The sequence below is a fragment of the Nuphar pumila genome, chromosome 3 (genome assembly GCF_984573655.1).
Source record: "Nuphar pumila chromosome 3, dmNupPumi1.hap1.1, whole genome shotgun sequence".
NCBI lineage: Eukaryota > Viridiplantae > Streptophyta > Magnoliopsida > Nymphaeales > Nymphaeaceae > Nuphar > Nuphar pumila.
Window position 1 is genome coordinate 5067579 of NC_143251.1, and position 16700 is coordinate 5084278.

Genomic DNA, 16700 nt, shown 5'->3' on the forward strand with positions numbered 1-16700 from the left:
TTACCACTGCACATTTCACTTGATGGAGATCATGTGCGTGGCCCTAGGGGTGTGAACCGGTGGGATATGGTATCGGGTCTGGACCTCGGTTTAATCAGACACATCATAAGAGAAACCATACCCAGACCCAATAAGACTTATGGAGATGTGTGTGGGTTCAGTCACCACTGCACATCTCACACACTTATGGATAGGGGTGGCAATTTCTGACACGACCCGCCAACCAGCCTCTTAGGCGGGTTCGGGTTGGGCTTAAGCCAACCCGTTTAATAAATGGGTCGACCCGTGTAACCCGTTTATTAAACAGGTCGGGTTTGGGTTGGGGGTATGCCAACCCGCCAACCCGTTTAATAAATGGGTTAGGCGGGTGGGTCAACCCGCCAACCCGTCTGCCCGACCTGTCAACCCGCCAACCCAACCGCCAACCCGACCCGTCAACCCGTCGACCCGACCCGCCAACCTGCCTACCTGCCAACCCGATCCGTCAACCCGCCAACCCTACCCGCCAACCTGACCCGCAAACCTGAAAACCCGTTTACCCGACCCAACCCATTTATTAAATGGGTTGCCGGGTCGTGTCGGGTTACCCGTTTATTAAACGGGTCAGGTTCGTGTTTGCCACAGCCAACCCGTTTAATAAACGGGTCGGGTTCGGGTTGAGGTATGCTGACACGCCAACCCGCCAACCCGACCCGCTAACCCGCCAACCCGACCCGATTGCCACCCCTACTTATGGAGATGTGTGTGGGTTCATAGTAGCCAAACTTGCCTCGATAAATTGGTATTCTTGTCAAATGGTGATTAATCAGAAAAATCATAAATTTCGCATCATGTTTAAATAGTTGAATTTAAAAAAAAAATACAAAACAACAACAACTCTCACCTAGCTATGCTCCTAAAATTTGATATTATGTTATTATCTAATTAGTATATATAGAACTTCGTGTCTGATTTGAAATCCTTGAATACTTATCAATTAAATGTTACAAATTCAATATGTTGAAACTAGGATAGCAAAGTTGCTGAATTTACTAAAATTTATACAGAAGATGTGGTCTCCCTTATTCTAAAAGTGGTTAGTTTATTATCGAAATATTAAATTAATATTACCTTACCAAGGTGGATATATAAATATATTTTTTAAAATTATATGTATTCTTAATAACATCCTGTTTTATTGATAAATTTTAGAAACTTTTGACTTTGTTTATATTAGCATTTGACTTTAGTGTTATGTCATAAGTAATCATTTTTTTATAATAAATTCTAAAATACATAACAATAAAAAGTCAAATGACAATAAAACCATGTGACAATCTTTATATATCATCGTCATTAACGAGGCAATTGAATGGAGGTCGCGTGGGGTTCTGTCTCAAAATTAGTGGGTAAGCATCTAACCTTACCTATTATTTTCCCTACACTTAGCTAAGTTAGTGGGCCTTTATTTTTTACTTAAAAGTTTAGTCTCACATTGAAAAGTGTGAGATTTTTCTTTGTGCTCATAATGGGGAGAGTTACTCTCATTGTCAATTGAACTTTAACTTTGGACCTTTCAATACAAAAAAAGTGCGGATCAGGGACTGATGCTATTCGTTGTTAATTCATCGCTAACATGTTTAGCGATGGATTTACGATGAAAAACGCCTGTCACATAATCCTGGTTGCTAAAATGCGACAAAATTTATCTCTCGTCAATCCATCTCTAATCTATCGCTAAATAAGGATTGATTTGGTTTTGCAAAGGAATGTATTCCATCACTAAAATTTAACGACGAATACATATATTCATCGCCGATTTAGCAAGAAATTAGTGATGGATTAAATTTTGTCACAAAACATCGACTGGTTTAAATTGGCGATGAATATTAGCGACGGATAATATTCGTCGTTAATCCATCGTAAATTTAAAAAAATAAAAAAAATATGAATATCGAGAAAAATTTCTCGTTATACAATTTATATAACCTGTGTATAAAAAATAAAGTACACATAAAAAATATATATACAAAGTAGGTGAAACAAATTTAACAACCCAGTACAGTCCTTGTCAAGTTCTAATTAGTTACAAGTGAACATATACAAAGAGTTTTGTTTGAAACAACAATCTTAGAGAAACAAAATAAACACATGAATCTAATCATTGCCAAGATTCGGGGCATCATCCTCTTCATTGTCTCGATCTGTCGTTTCATCCATGCCTCCATCAGCTCCTCTACGTTGATCATCTACAACATCCTACAAGAGAACCAAAATATTAGTATTGATAAACAAAATATAATGAAATAAATTATATGCAATGTACATAATATAATGCAATAAAAGTAAATGGCTGAATGACACATAGACTAACAATAAAGTGAAGGACAATAACAAAATTCAGATATGTGTTCTAAGACTGACAAAATTTTTATAGTGATTCAATCATGCAGAATGTGTTCTAAGGTTGTCAAAAAAATATCACAGTGATTCATGCATGCATATAATGTTTATAAGGCTGTCAAATAAATACATTATGTATCGCAATCATGCATATATGTGTTATAAGGCAGTAAAAAAACTTTCATAGTGATGAAATCATGCTTATATGTGTTTTAAGGTTGTCAGAAAACTTTTATAGTGATTCAATCATGCATATATGTGTTCTAAGGCAGTAAATTTTTTTCATAGTGATTCAATCATGCATATATGTGTTCTAAGGCAGTAAAACAATTTCATAGCGATTCAATCATGCATATATGTATTCTAAGGCAGTAAAATAATTTTATAGTGATAAAATCATGCTTATATGTGTTATAAGGTTATCAAAAAATTTTCATAGTGATTCAATCATGCATATATGTGTTCTAAGGTTGTCAAAAAACTTTCATATTGATTCAATCATGCATATATGTGTTATAAGGCAGTCAAAACACTTTTATATATGCTAATATCATGTTTATATATGTTCTAAGGTTGTAAAAAAACTTTCATAGTGATTTAATCATGCTCATATGTGTTCTAAGGCAGTCAAAAAACTTTTATAGTTATTCAATCATGCATATATGTGTTTTAAGGTTGTAAACAAACTTTCATATTGATTCAATCATGCATATATGTGTTATAAAGCAGTCAATCATATATGCTAATATCATGCTCATATGTGTTCTAAAGTTGTCATAGTGATAAATGAATGCTTGTATGTGTTTGATAGGGAAAGGGCCCTGGCGAAAAAAGAACAAGGAGGGGGTCGAGCCCTTCCCTCGCGTCCCATAAGACAGGGAGGGGGCTCGACCCTCCCGTAAGACAGTGAGCTAGGGAGAGGGCTTGGCCCCTCCCTGGCGAAAAAAGAATATGAAGGGGGTCGAGCCCCTCCCTCGCATCCCGTAAGACAGGGAGACAGGGAGGGGGCTCGGCCTCTCCCTGGCGAAAATAGAGCTGGGAGGGGGCCGAGCCCCTCCCTCGCATCCCGTATGACAGGGAGAGGGCTCTCCCTGGAGAAAAAAGAACAGGGAGGGGGTCGAGCCCCTCCCTCGCATCCCGTAAGACAGAGAGGTGGCTTTGCCCCTCCCTGGCAAAAATAGAACAGGGAGGGGGCCGAGCCCCTCCCTCACATCCCGTAAGACAGGGAGACAGGGAGGGGGCTCAGCCCCTCCCTGGCGAAAAAAGAACAGGGAGGGGGCCGAGCCTCTCCCTCGCATCCCGTAAGATTGAGAGATTGGGAGGGGGCTCTGCCCCTCCCTGGCAAAAAAGGAAACGAAAGGAAAGAAAGGGGCTCGCCGACCGAGAAAAAAGGAAAGAGAGAGGAGAATCGGGGGCTACTTGAAAGGAGTCGGCAAACGAGAGAGACCGGAGTCGGGAGAGGGAGACGGGGTGAGGTCAAAAGGGGGTTGCCGGAAGGGGCTCGCCAACCAAAAAAATGATGAGTGCGAAAGAGAAAGGAGCGGAGGTGAGAGGGGGACTGAGTCAAAGGGGGAGGTTGACGGGCGACAGGCGAGGGATGAAACAGAAAGGGAAAGAAAGGGGCTCACATTAGGGTTTTATAAAGAAAATTTGCGATGGATTAGCGATGAAAAAAATTCTATCACGAATTCGTAGCTAATTAGCGACAGAAAATTTCTACCACTGATCTGTCGCTAAGTTGCGATGCAGTTTAAGACAAAATTGTTTTGTCGCAAATCCATCACTAATTAGCAATGGATTAGCAACATAATTTTTTTCATTGCTAATTCTACAAATAATTTGAATGTTAGCGACAAATAGTTTTCTCTAGCTAATCCATCACAAATTTGTGACATAAAAAATCTGTCGCAAATTTCTGTCGCTAATTAGAGTTTTTCTTGTAGTGTTTAACGTTAGACTTTATATTTGAATTTGGCTTTGGACTGGGTTTGAGTTTTGGTTTGGTCATGCTCATGCTTTTGTCCTCAAGCCTTTGATCCACTTGTAATGAACCTTGAATGATATTTTTTACCTTGATTGGTCTTATGAACTGTTTGAACCATCTTTACCCTCAACCTAAATATGCTAGGCCCATTTAATGCTTCAACGACTCCAAACCGCCCTCATTACTCATGGATCGTTGATTGTGACCCTCATTTTAGATTTTTTTTTAACTTAGCAGGGTCATTCTCAACCCTTTAATTGCTTTTTATGCCTTGGGCTTGGCCCAACCTGAAACTCTTCTTTCACTAGTTGTTTAGCCTTAAGGGATACTCATTGCTAGTCATTTGGCTTCCTTTATGTGGTTGGTGGGGTTGAGGCTTATATATACCTAAGCTTCTCTCATTCTTCGCCATCAACTCTCAAGCTTTCTTCTCTCTCATGATCTTCATACTCTCTCTCTCTCTCTTGTGGGTTTAGACTTTAACTTAGTCAAGGTTCTGCCTAAATTGAGCATAGAGTCTGGTTATGTTGAGCATGTCTACCTAACTAGGTTTATAAGCAATAGTTCATTAAAAGAAAATAAAAATCTATTGTTATGGCAAACTAGGTCACCTAATTAAAAGTAAGCTCAATTTAATTGAATGGTGTCAAGGCAAGCATACTCGATGATATGAGTGATTCAGATAAAGAATAGAGTTGGGTTTACCAGGACCCAACCCATACCAAACCCTATAGGGTTCGGGTATGGTGATAAATAATAAGACTCGGGTCAGGACCCGAAGGTCAAATTAATACATGGATCCTGGTATAGTTTGTGAATTTTTATACCAGAGCCAGGCTTGACCTTATTTTTTATTAAGACCCATAGATTTTCATTGTAAAAATGATAAAAATAGTATTTTATCGGGTATGGATTGGATCTCGTTCATGTATTTCTTATCAGGTTTGGGTATGGTTTCTTTTATGGTGGGTATGATTAGACCCAGGTCCAAACCCGATGCCATATCCAAAAATCAGGCTGGTCAGGTCTGGTTCCACCTGGATCCGAACCAAACACAACCCATTGACATCCCTAGGCTATACATTTTGAATCTATGATCCAGTTATATATATATATATATATATATATATATATATATATATATATATATATATATATATATATATATATATATATATATATAAGAAATCATGGGGGTAGCTAAGTAGTATGTATAAGAGACTATCTTGAAAACAATTTATATGGTAAAGGAGAGTGTTGGATTTTTTTGTTAAGCATAAAAATGCAGAAAAGAAATGCACGCACACCACACTCATTTACGTGGTTCGGTCAATAGATGCCTACATCCACAAGGACCTTGCTCATGTTAGTCTTTTTCATATATTTTTAGAGGAGATACAACCTTTATATAATATAAACAATAAAAAAATAGGAAACCACTTAAGATAAGGATAGACCATGTCTTGGAAGAGATAGGATAGACCATATCCTAGAAGAGATCAACTTCTATTTTGAATTGATCCTCTTTCCATCTTTCCATAGGTCGTATCCCTTTACACTCCTCCTCAAGTTGGTGAGTTGATATCAATTAGCCTTAGCTTGTTACACATTCCTTTGAATTTGTCGTTTACCAGAGCTTTAGTGAATATGTCTGCTAGCTGGTCATCACTTTTGACAAAAGGTGTTGATATAACCTTGTTTTGAACCTTTTCTCTTACTACGTGACAATCAACCTTGATATGCTTGGTTCTTTTATGAAATACTGAATTTGCTCCAATATGAATAGCTGCTTGGTTATCACACCACATTTCCATTGGCTCTATAACTTTGATCCCCATATCTTGAAGAAGTTGTTTTACCCAAACTAACTCTCAAGTGGTTAAAGCCATAGCTCTGTATTCTGCCTTGGCACTTGAATGAGCTACCACACTTTATTTTTTACTTCTCCATGTAACAAGTTTTTTTCCAACCATAATACAGTAACCCGTAGTAGTTCTTCTATCATTTGCATCTCCAACCGAGTCTGCATCACTATATCCAACAATACTGATATCATTGTTTTGACTTATGAGAATTCCTTTACAAGGAGTAGCTATAAGATACCTCAAAACTCTGTGAGCAACTTCCAAGTGTGAAGTTTGAGGAGAATGCATATATTGACTAATAACATTGATAGCATATGTTATGTATGGCCGTGTGACAGTTAAATAAATGAGTTTGCCTATCAACCTTTGAAAACTTAAAACATCATTAATGAGCTCTCTAACATCTTTTTTTAATTTGTGATTGATCTCAATAAGTGTTTCAGATGGCTTGCATCTCAATATACCAGTTTCTTTTAAGAGATCTAAAGTATACTTTCATTGACATATGAAGATCCATTTATCGGAGTGAGCAACTTCAATTCCCAAAAAGTATCTTAATTTTCCCAAATCTTTAATTTCGAATCTTTTATGAAGATACTCTTTGAGATTTGTGATCAGAGAATCATCATCATCTGTGAGAATTATATCATCGACATAAATCAAGGCAATGGTGGTCTTATTGTGCTGTTTTGTGACAAACATTGAGTGATTAGCTTCACTTTTAACAAAGTTAAAATAAATAAGAGCTTCACTAAGCTTGGCAAACCATGCCCGGGGAGATTGTTTTAGTCCATACAAGGACTTTTTGAGTTTACAAACCAGATTTTTACTTGAGTACTGAAGGCTCTGGCGAATTTCCATATATACTTCCTCTAGGAGATCACCATGGAGAAACTCATTTTTAATATCAAGTTGATAAGTTTTCCACCTCTTATTTGAAGCTACGGAGAATAAAATCCGTATAGAACTCATTTTTTCCACGAGAGCAAATGTTTCATTATAGTCGACACCCTCAACCTGGGTGTAGCCTTTCGCAACCACTCTGGCTTTGTACCTTTCAATTGAACCATCACTGTTATACTTAATCTTGTAAATCTATTTACACCCTACAGGTTTCTTCTCAAAAGGTAGATGCACAATATCTCATGTATCATTTTTTTCAAGGGCTTTTAATTCCTCCTTCATTGCATTATTCTAATTTTGGTCATTTTTAGCTTCTGGATAATTTTGTAGCTCACTTTGTGAATATATTTTGCAAAGGAAGGCAAAATGTCTGTCTAAAATTTTTGAAAAATCAAAGCAACTTTCAATAGAATGACCGTCAGGACTTCTTGCAAGATATGTTTAAAAATCTCTTAGACGCACAGGAGCTCGAGTAGCTCTAGATGATCTATGAGGTTACTTGGCAATTTGGTCACTATCAACATTGTTACTGCTTTCACGAATTTGACCTTCATCAACATTTTTTGGATGATTAAGCTAGAGACTATCAACTATAGAGAGAGCAATATCGTTTCTCAACACACGCTCCCCTTGAATTTCATCTTCTATTGCATTTTCTTGAGCTTGAAAATAAGTCTCATTTTCAAAAAAATCTACATCTCTGGATGTGTAGAGATTTTTATTCTTTGGATCATAACATTTGAAACATTTTTTAACAGCCCCAAAAAATGCATTTGACAACCTATTTATCTAATTTGCTTCAATGACTTTCTTGGATATGAACATAACACTTACACATGAATACTCTAAGATAAGTTAAGGGCATTTCTTTTTCCCAAATCAACTTCATAGGAGTTTGATTTTCAATAGTTGAGCTAGGTATTCAGTTGATAATATATGTAGCGGTAAAAACGACCTCGTTCCAAAAAAAAATTGGGCATATTGCTTTGAAATATGAGGGCATGAGCAACATTAAGTAGTTGCAGATTTTTTCTTTCGACAGTTTCATTCTGATGTGTCATGCCTGAGCAAGTATTTTGTGGTAAAATGCCTTTTTGAGCCATATATTCCCTAAAGGCCTCACTAACATACTCCCCACCATTATCGGACCTCAACTTTTTTATTTTGACATTGAATTGAGTATGAATCATGGAGCAAAAATTCTTGAAAGCGTTTAAAACTTCACTCTTATTTTTTAGAAAATAAATCCACGTAGCGCGAGAATAGTCATGAATAAAAATAGAGAAATATCTGAATCCTAAATAAGGAGTTGGGGTTGGTCCCGAGACATATGAGTGAACAAGTTCAAAATCCTTATTGCACTGATTTTCAAATGTGCTGAAAGATCCGCTTGTTTGCTTTGCATATTGACATGCATCACATGATCTAATATCACTAGACAATGTAGAGAAAATAATTTTTAAAACTTTGTCAGACGGATGACCTAATCTTTGATGCCACAACCTGTGAGAGTTACCTGTTTTCTGCACATTAAAACTCATGGGGTTATTGTAAAGGACATATAACTCATTTTGCTCTTGTCCTCTACCAATCACCCTCTTGCTCTGTATGTCCTGAAATACAACTTGATCAGTCAAGAAAAATGCCAAACAATTATAGTATTTAGTTATTTTACTGATAGAGATTAGGTTAGCTGAAAAGTTAGATAGCAAAAAAATTTCTTCCTTTGCTTTTTCTTCAAAAAAAGGGGCATGGTCAATTCCTTAAACCAACATAAGAGCATCATTAGCGAAGCAGAGAGGACTTTTAGATCCAAAATGAATGTCGCTAATCAACGTAGCTTGACCAGTCATATGGTCGGTGGCTCCAGAATCAAGTATCCATTTATTTGAACAGGAAATAACATTATAAGCCAGAGAAGTACCTGAAGTTTCTTTTTTGCTAGCTTGTTGATCGATGTCAGACGATATGGCCAGATTTGAATGGGTGAGTTGCTGGAGTAGTTTGGCAAGATCAGCCATATTGGTAATTGGTCGCCCTTCCTTTTTTCATTAGTTTTACTTTTAACAGGTTTTTCATAAATTTCTCAACATCGGTCCCTGGTGTGACCGTTTTTTTTATAGTAACTGCACTTAAACTTTGGCACGTTCTTATTCTGGTCACTGTTGCATTCAGACTTAAAACCAGCTAGATTAGTAGTAGTGTAAGAAACTTTATCATGAGTTTCCTTCTCAGCCTTTTGTTGGGTTCCCATAACAGTCTTACAAGTTTCTTCCCTTTGAATTATATAACAAATAGTGTTTAATGAAAGGGGAGTATTAGTCATCAAGATTTGACTTCGTATGCTCGCATATTCTTGACTCAATCCAGTAAAAAATTTAAAAACTTATCTTCTTCTTCTCTTTATTTCAACATATTAATGTCATTAGTAATGAGGTTATAATGACTAAGCTCATCTCACGTACCTCTTAGGGTATTCAAGTTACTATGGAAATGTTTTTCTTTTTGAAGTTGGGCAATTTGTTTTTGAAGTTGATAAATTTTAGCGACGTTATTTTATTGCCCATAAAGATCTTTCAAGGCATTTCATAGATTCATAGTTGTTTTATTGAATAAATAACCTTCTGCGATGTTGGGTTTCATAGAATTCAGAAGCCAAGCCATCACTAGATTGTCTGAAGATTACCGATCATCATAAGTAGCGTCAGATGCATCATGTTTGGAGGTTTTACCTGTGATATATCCTAGCTTTCCTCTGCCACTCAATAACAACGTAGCAACCTTGGACCACGACAGATAGTTACTTTCGTTGAGAAAGGTTGTGGTGATCTTTAGGATGAGATTTTGCTCTTGAACCAATGTTTTTGCTGAGTTGGACGTGATGTTAGTTGAGATACTGTCACTAGCCATTGCTTAAGATAGAGGGAAGCACAAACAAAGCTATTGTCGGACCGCAAGCTCTGATACCATGTTAAGCATAAAAAATAAAAAAAAATGCACGCACACCACTCTTTTACGTGGTTCAGCCAATAGATACCTACATCCACGAGGAACTTGCTCATGTTAGTCTTTTTCATATATTTTTGAGAGAAGATACAACATTTATATAATGCAAACAACAAGAAAATAGAAAACCACTAAAGATAAGGATGGACCATGAAATAAGGACAAACCATATCTTTGAAGAGATCAACTTTTATTTTGAATTGATCCTCCTTACATCTTTCCATGGGTCGTATCCCTTTACATTTCCCACTCGTAAGGGCAACTTGTGACCATCACACCAGCGGTGGGGCTCCGGTTGTCTAGTAGGAGGAGTGAGTACCTGTCATATTGTGTTGGGACGTTGCAAGTTCAAATCCCAATGGTACGGTTGTATAACTGGTGGGCCCCAGCTTGCCTTAAAAAAAAAAAAAAACTTGTGACCACTTTCTCTCTGAGAAATTGGTAGCTACTCACAAGTTAGGTGCTAAATGATACGTGATAAGTGGGTTTTTCTGTCTTTAGGTTTTTTTTTTTGCAGTTTCGATCCCATAAATGTCTCAGGCATAGTCGATCTATTTCGAACCTTATAAAAACCCACCCATGTGTAAGAATCTAATGTTTCAAGAGCAATGAAAAAAGTCTGAAAAACCCATTTCGCACGTTATTTTTCACATAACCTGTGAGCGGCTACCAGTGACTCTCTCTCTCTCTCTCCCTCTCTCTCTCTCTCTCTCTCTTTATATCTATCTATCTATCTATCTATCTATCTATTGTCCACATAACCTGTGAGCGGCTACCAGAGAGTTGAGAATTTCGGATATTAAAACCTGAACTGGGTTGCAAAGATGCGTGAGTTCTGGGCTTGTTTGGATAAACCGACTCATATGTCCCCTCGAATAATTGTGGACCTGAAGGCCAAACTGCACTCCGTTTACATAAACTTACTAAAGAATGAAGGCCACTCACTCCACCAGCTCAACCAAGGCCACACATTCACTCCACTTCGGATTTTGGACCCAGTGAGACGATCTCATCCACAAACTCTTGTATGTTCCGGTCTGAAGCCATCCTGACCACACCCTTCCATCTCAGTGCATTCTCCCTCATCTCCGTCGCGTTTTCCCCAGTCATCAGCTCCCCAATGCACCTCTGCACTTCCTCTCTGGGAACAACCCCTTTTTGACCCACTTGGAGCCGGACCCCGACCCGGTAGACGTCAACCAGGAACTTGGCGTTGGTCGGCTGGTCGGTCCACTGGGGGAATGCTATGACTGGCACTCCGGCATACAACGTCTCGAGCGTCGAGTTCCACCCGCAATGTGTCAGGAACCCAGCGAGTGCTGGATGCTTTAGGACATCAGTCTGTGGACACCATGACACGACCCGACCCTGATCCAGAGTCTCCTCCACAAAGTCCACTGGGAGCCTCACATCCGAGTCGTCCAATTTCGGTTTTGCCACCCATAAGAACCGGGTCTTGCTGTTCTTCAAACCCCAAGCCAATTCGGACATCTGCTCTGCCGGAAGATCCGCCATGCTGCCGAGCGACACGTAGATGACCGAGTTGTCCGGCTGGCAGTCCAGCCACTCTAGGCAATCCGGTGTGACTGCCCACATGTCAACTCGGATATCACACGTATCGGATCGGTCAAGAAGATCGAGCGGCAGGAGAGGGCCAACTGGTTTTATGGGTTGGAGCTCGGTCATGGACTCAATTGCCTCGAACTCGAGCTCTTTGACCGAGTTTGCAAGCACCCACCTAACGCTTTTCATCTTCTCAATTTGCTGATGGATCACTCTGAGGAAGAGCGGATGCGGGTTATTGGGAAGGACGAAGGAGGGCAGATCTTCTGACTTGAGAGGTGGCAGACCCGGGACTTGAAAATCCGAACCGATTTCGGAGAAATCAGTCAGCTTATGGTAGTGCCGGTAGTACGTAACATACACTGCACACGACTGGATCCACAAAGTGGCACATGGGATAGAGAGCCGGTTACCGACATCGACAACCCACGGCATGAAGAGGTTGTTGACCAGGCACGAGACCGGGCGGCCTTGACCAGCTAGGTGCAGGATGAGCTCGGTCAGGCTCTGTTGGCCGACCGTCTCGAGCCGTTCCATGTACGTTTTGGCATCGATGTCTCCGTAAGACTCGGGGTCCACTCCGCCGGAGAATGACTGTAAGTCGACTTTGACTTGCTCAGCTGCAGCCTTGGGGGTGGAGTGGTGAAGGTCCTTCTGGGCTGTCAGCATCCGCTGGCGAGCATCGTGGGTGGCTGCTAGCGTGACATAGAGGCCCTTTGCAGCTAAACGAGTGGCGAATTGGAGCATGGGGTTGAGGTGGCCTTGTGCTGCAAACGCCACCAACATAACATGGGTGCGCCGGGTAGGTGTGGCCATTGTTAAGCAAGCCTCCTCTGTTCCTCCTGATTTTTCTTGGGGCACGATTATCTTTTCATTGGCAGCCTGTTTTATGGTGTCTGCGTCAGCATATTCTTACGTAATGGATGACGCATAAGAAAGTTGGCAGCATCCTAAGCCCAGTTCCCACCCCCCACGGTCCCACCCTGTTGAGCCTATATCTGGCCCGTAACTTTTTTGTTTTTTTTGTTAAAACAAGCCTTTCGTGCAAAAACCGGCTCCTTTCACATGGGCTCTCCTAATAATTCAGTTTCCCACAAGTCTCGTTCCACTCATCCCCTATGTCATCCCCCATCTTCGTACCCCTCAAGCTGTTTTGATCTAATCCAACCTTATAGATGGATTCAGGCGGGAGTGAAGACCTTCTTCCCCACCTCCGCCCCGGTTCACTGCCATCCCTAATCATTTAGTTCGTATTTTTTGAGCTTCTACCCGACTTAGTCTCTTTGACAGGTAGGTCTTGACTGGTTGGTTGATGGCTTGTCATTCTGTCAGCTGGTTGGTCAGCCTGAACGATAAAATACATACGTATTCATGCATCAATACATATAAATCCAAGAATAGGGTTTACATTACATACCTCTTTGAAGCATAAGCGAAAAAACTGGATCGTTGATGCTCGTTTTGCTCAACGGATACGTGCCCTCACTTGGAGAGAACAATGAATCCACAAATCCAAGTGCCCACTATGTTGAATCACCACAAAGACAGTTTCACCGTCTTCTTCTTCTTCTTTCTTTTCACTCTTTGAAGCGGAAGCGAAAAAACCGGATCGTTGATGCGCGTTTTGCTCAACGAATGCGTGCCTTCACTTGGAGAGAACGGTGAATCCACAAATCCAAGTGCCCACTATGTTGAATCACCACAAAGACAGTTTCACCGTCTTCTTCTTTCTTTTCACTATGCACAAATCTCTCTCTATTGAGATCTTTCTCTTAAACACCCACTCTGCACAGTCTTCTTGTTCTGTTGAGATTTCTCTCAATCACAAGTGTACACAACCCTATCTCTCTCTGTTTTCTGACCCTCTACTTCCACTCATCAGGAATGAACCCTAGAAGTGGAAGAAATGAACGGTTTTCAAACCTCCCCCTTCTCTAACATGGGCCAGGTCTGGATCTCACCCATCATGGGCAAACCCGGTACCCAACTCAACATTCTCTCACTCGCACATGATGGGAAGAGATATTAGAAGAAGGAACACCAAACATGTTCATATGGTGTCGTGTATTCATACTGGCAAATGGATCGTGCAACCGGTGAGCTTAGGGAGTGGAGGCATATTATGTACCGGTTAGTGTAACATAATAGCCTAAACCTGCAAATAATAAGATAACACAAAGTATACCTGCACAAGCCAGGTAAGAAGCTCACTGTGTCTTACATCAAATACATTTTTCACATTCTATCATACTCAATCCCTCTGCACATATATATAGTGCCAAGCTATGTCAGACAAGGCCTTCCAGTATGTCACATGTTTAATCATAAACCCAAACATTCTCAGGATGTGGTAAAATAAGCTAGCTTTTTAACATGTGCATAATCTGAAAATGTCAAATGATCTTTATTTTCAACACTCATTTTTTGAATCAAGATAAGTTGTTTTCCCAGACATGTTCTTTTAGACTGGATCAGACATGGCCTTAAGCAACATGCTAAAGTAGCAACACTCATCTTTCTCCTTAAAATAAGGTCAAAAGTCAATAAGGACACCAAAGTATATATATATATATATATATATATATATATATATATATATATATATATATATATATCAAGGACTCACACAATGAAGAAGTAGGAATCATTCTTCATTTCTTTTTGTGGTCAACTTATAGTTATGGTGCGACATACGTGGTATGACTCATGTATTACGACAAGACTATCTCACTCTAGTGAGTGTATGCATACACCATAAATTCTTTTGCCGTACAGATCTATACTAGCTCAGTTCCTCTATGAGAAACTAACTTGAGTCCTTTAGAATACACATTCTCATGCAATGTTTATCCAAGTCCTCAGATCTGGTCAACCAGGTTACCCTTGATAGCAAGATCGGTCTCTCCATATAGTTAAATATACACGAGACCTCATCCTAACCCAGTTAGGGCGATGTATCCCATATACGTATATATGGTGGATATCATAACTCATTGTACTCTCACTCTTTTGAGTTATTATCATATGATATCCCCAAAATCCGACATGCTTATTAATTTAGCAACTTTGGATTCTGTTACATCTCATCTCAGCCCGCCCACAAGTAGCGTCTGAGGTGATAAATCCGTGTGAGAAGATTTATCTCAAACCTGGTAGTATACTCAGATGCGCAACATACTATACAATAATCATAAAAAGCAATATGAATAACATTAACATATCAAAACTTATAAATACCCATAGATTTTACATGCTTAACATAAGAATCCTTATTAATCGGCTTAGTAAACGGATCTGCCACCATATCTTGGGTATTAACATATGTCAAGGCAACCTTGCCTTTAAATACAATGCCACGCATATACTTGCATCTCGTGTCTATATGTTTTGTTCTACTGTGAAACATGGGATCTTTGGCAAACGCAATTGCCGCTTGATTATCACATAATAAAGTCACTGACAGTTTTGCATCAAAAGTGACTCTCAAATATTTGATGAATCTCCTTAACCAAACACATTCCTGCACTGCCAACAAGCCTGCAACAAATTCAACTTCTATTGTGGACAATGCTACACACGCCTGCTTCTTGCTACACCAAGATATAACACTATTATTTATCAAGATCACATAGTTAGACGTAGACTTACGCTCATCAGGGTCCCCGCCCCAATCTGTGTTCGTATAGCCTACTACATGCATGTTACCACTATGATAACAAAGAACTGAATTCGATGTGCCTTTAAGATATCGCATAATCCTCTTGACAGCCTTCTAATGCACTTGTCCTGGATTAGTTTGATATCTACTCACCAACCCTACTGCATAACATATGTCAGGTCAGGTGCACATCATTAGGTACATTAGACTGCCTACTGCACTGGAGTAAGGGACTTTGGACATAGCTTCTATTTTTTTTTTTACTCATTTGGACACATCTTAAGACTTAAATCATTCCCTTTTGCAACAGTAGTATCTATGGGTTTACAATCTTGCATATGAAATCGTTCTAAGACCTTCTTTATATATGACTCTTGTGAAAGAGAAAGAAGTCTTTTTGAATGATCTCTTTTAATCTATATGCCCAGCATAAAGCATGCTTCACCCATATCTTTCATTTCAAAATGAATAGACAACCATTCTTTAATGGTTTTCAGAAACTCTAAATGATTACTAGCCAATAAAATATCATCCACATATAGAGTTATGATTACAAATTTTGGACCTTGACGCTTAAGATAAACATTGCACATGATGGTCTCATGAAACCTTAAATATCATTGTCTGGATGACTGCTTCAATCTATAAATGGATTGTTTGAGCTTGCTGATCATGCATATAATTCAGGGTTTATTAACATTTAAATATGCATGATTTTATAAAATAATGTTTCAAAAACCCAATTTTATGTTAGTTTTCGAGTAAATGTGCTAAAATGATTTAAAAATAGAAAATGCATGAAAAATAGTTTTATTTTACATTTTTATACATATTTTAGTTTTTGTTACATTCATAGTAGTTTGGTTTTAGTTTTTATTAAAATTAAAAAATAAAAAAAAAGTTTTTGAAAAAATTGTAACAAACCATTGCACGGTTGGGTTTTTGATTTTAAAAAAAAAAAAAAACAAACCGGTTTGCATTTGTTTCAAACCGGTTCCAGCCGGTTTGTTGTTTTTAAAAACCCCAAAAACACAGAAAGAAGGGCGCCTCTTCCATTCACGCCCGAACCGTCCTCTTTCCCTGTATTCACTTTCTTCTCTCCTTCATCCACCATCGCCGGTGGTTACTCTCCTTCTCTACCTTCACTTTCTCCCTCTTTCTCTGTCAAATCCAGCAACCGGTGGTGGTGAAGCTTCAGTCCGGTGACAACAGTGGTGGAGGAGGCCGCCACCTCTTCTTCAGCTTCTTCTTCATCACGGTAAGTTCCGATTCCTCCTCTTCTTCTTTAGTTCTTCTTCTTCCTCCGATTCTTCTTCTTCTCCTTCAGATCTTCTTCTTC

The 16700-nt window shown here is 39.2% G+C and overlaps 1 pseudogene across 1 annotated transcript; it reads right to left on the bottom strand.

Annotated features, from left to right (window-relative positions):
• Positions 1-10925: 10925 nt before the first annotated feature.
• On the bottom strand, positions 10926-12566 carry LOC149841719 (gallate 1-beta-glucosyltransferase pseudogene; annotated as a pseudogene). Its single transcript, XR_016430729.1, has one exon. The product of XR_016430729.1 is annotated as a gallate 1-beta-glucosyltransferase pseudogene (transcript).
• Between the last annotated feature and the right edge of the window lie 4134 nt (positions 12567-16700).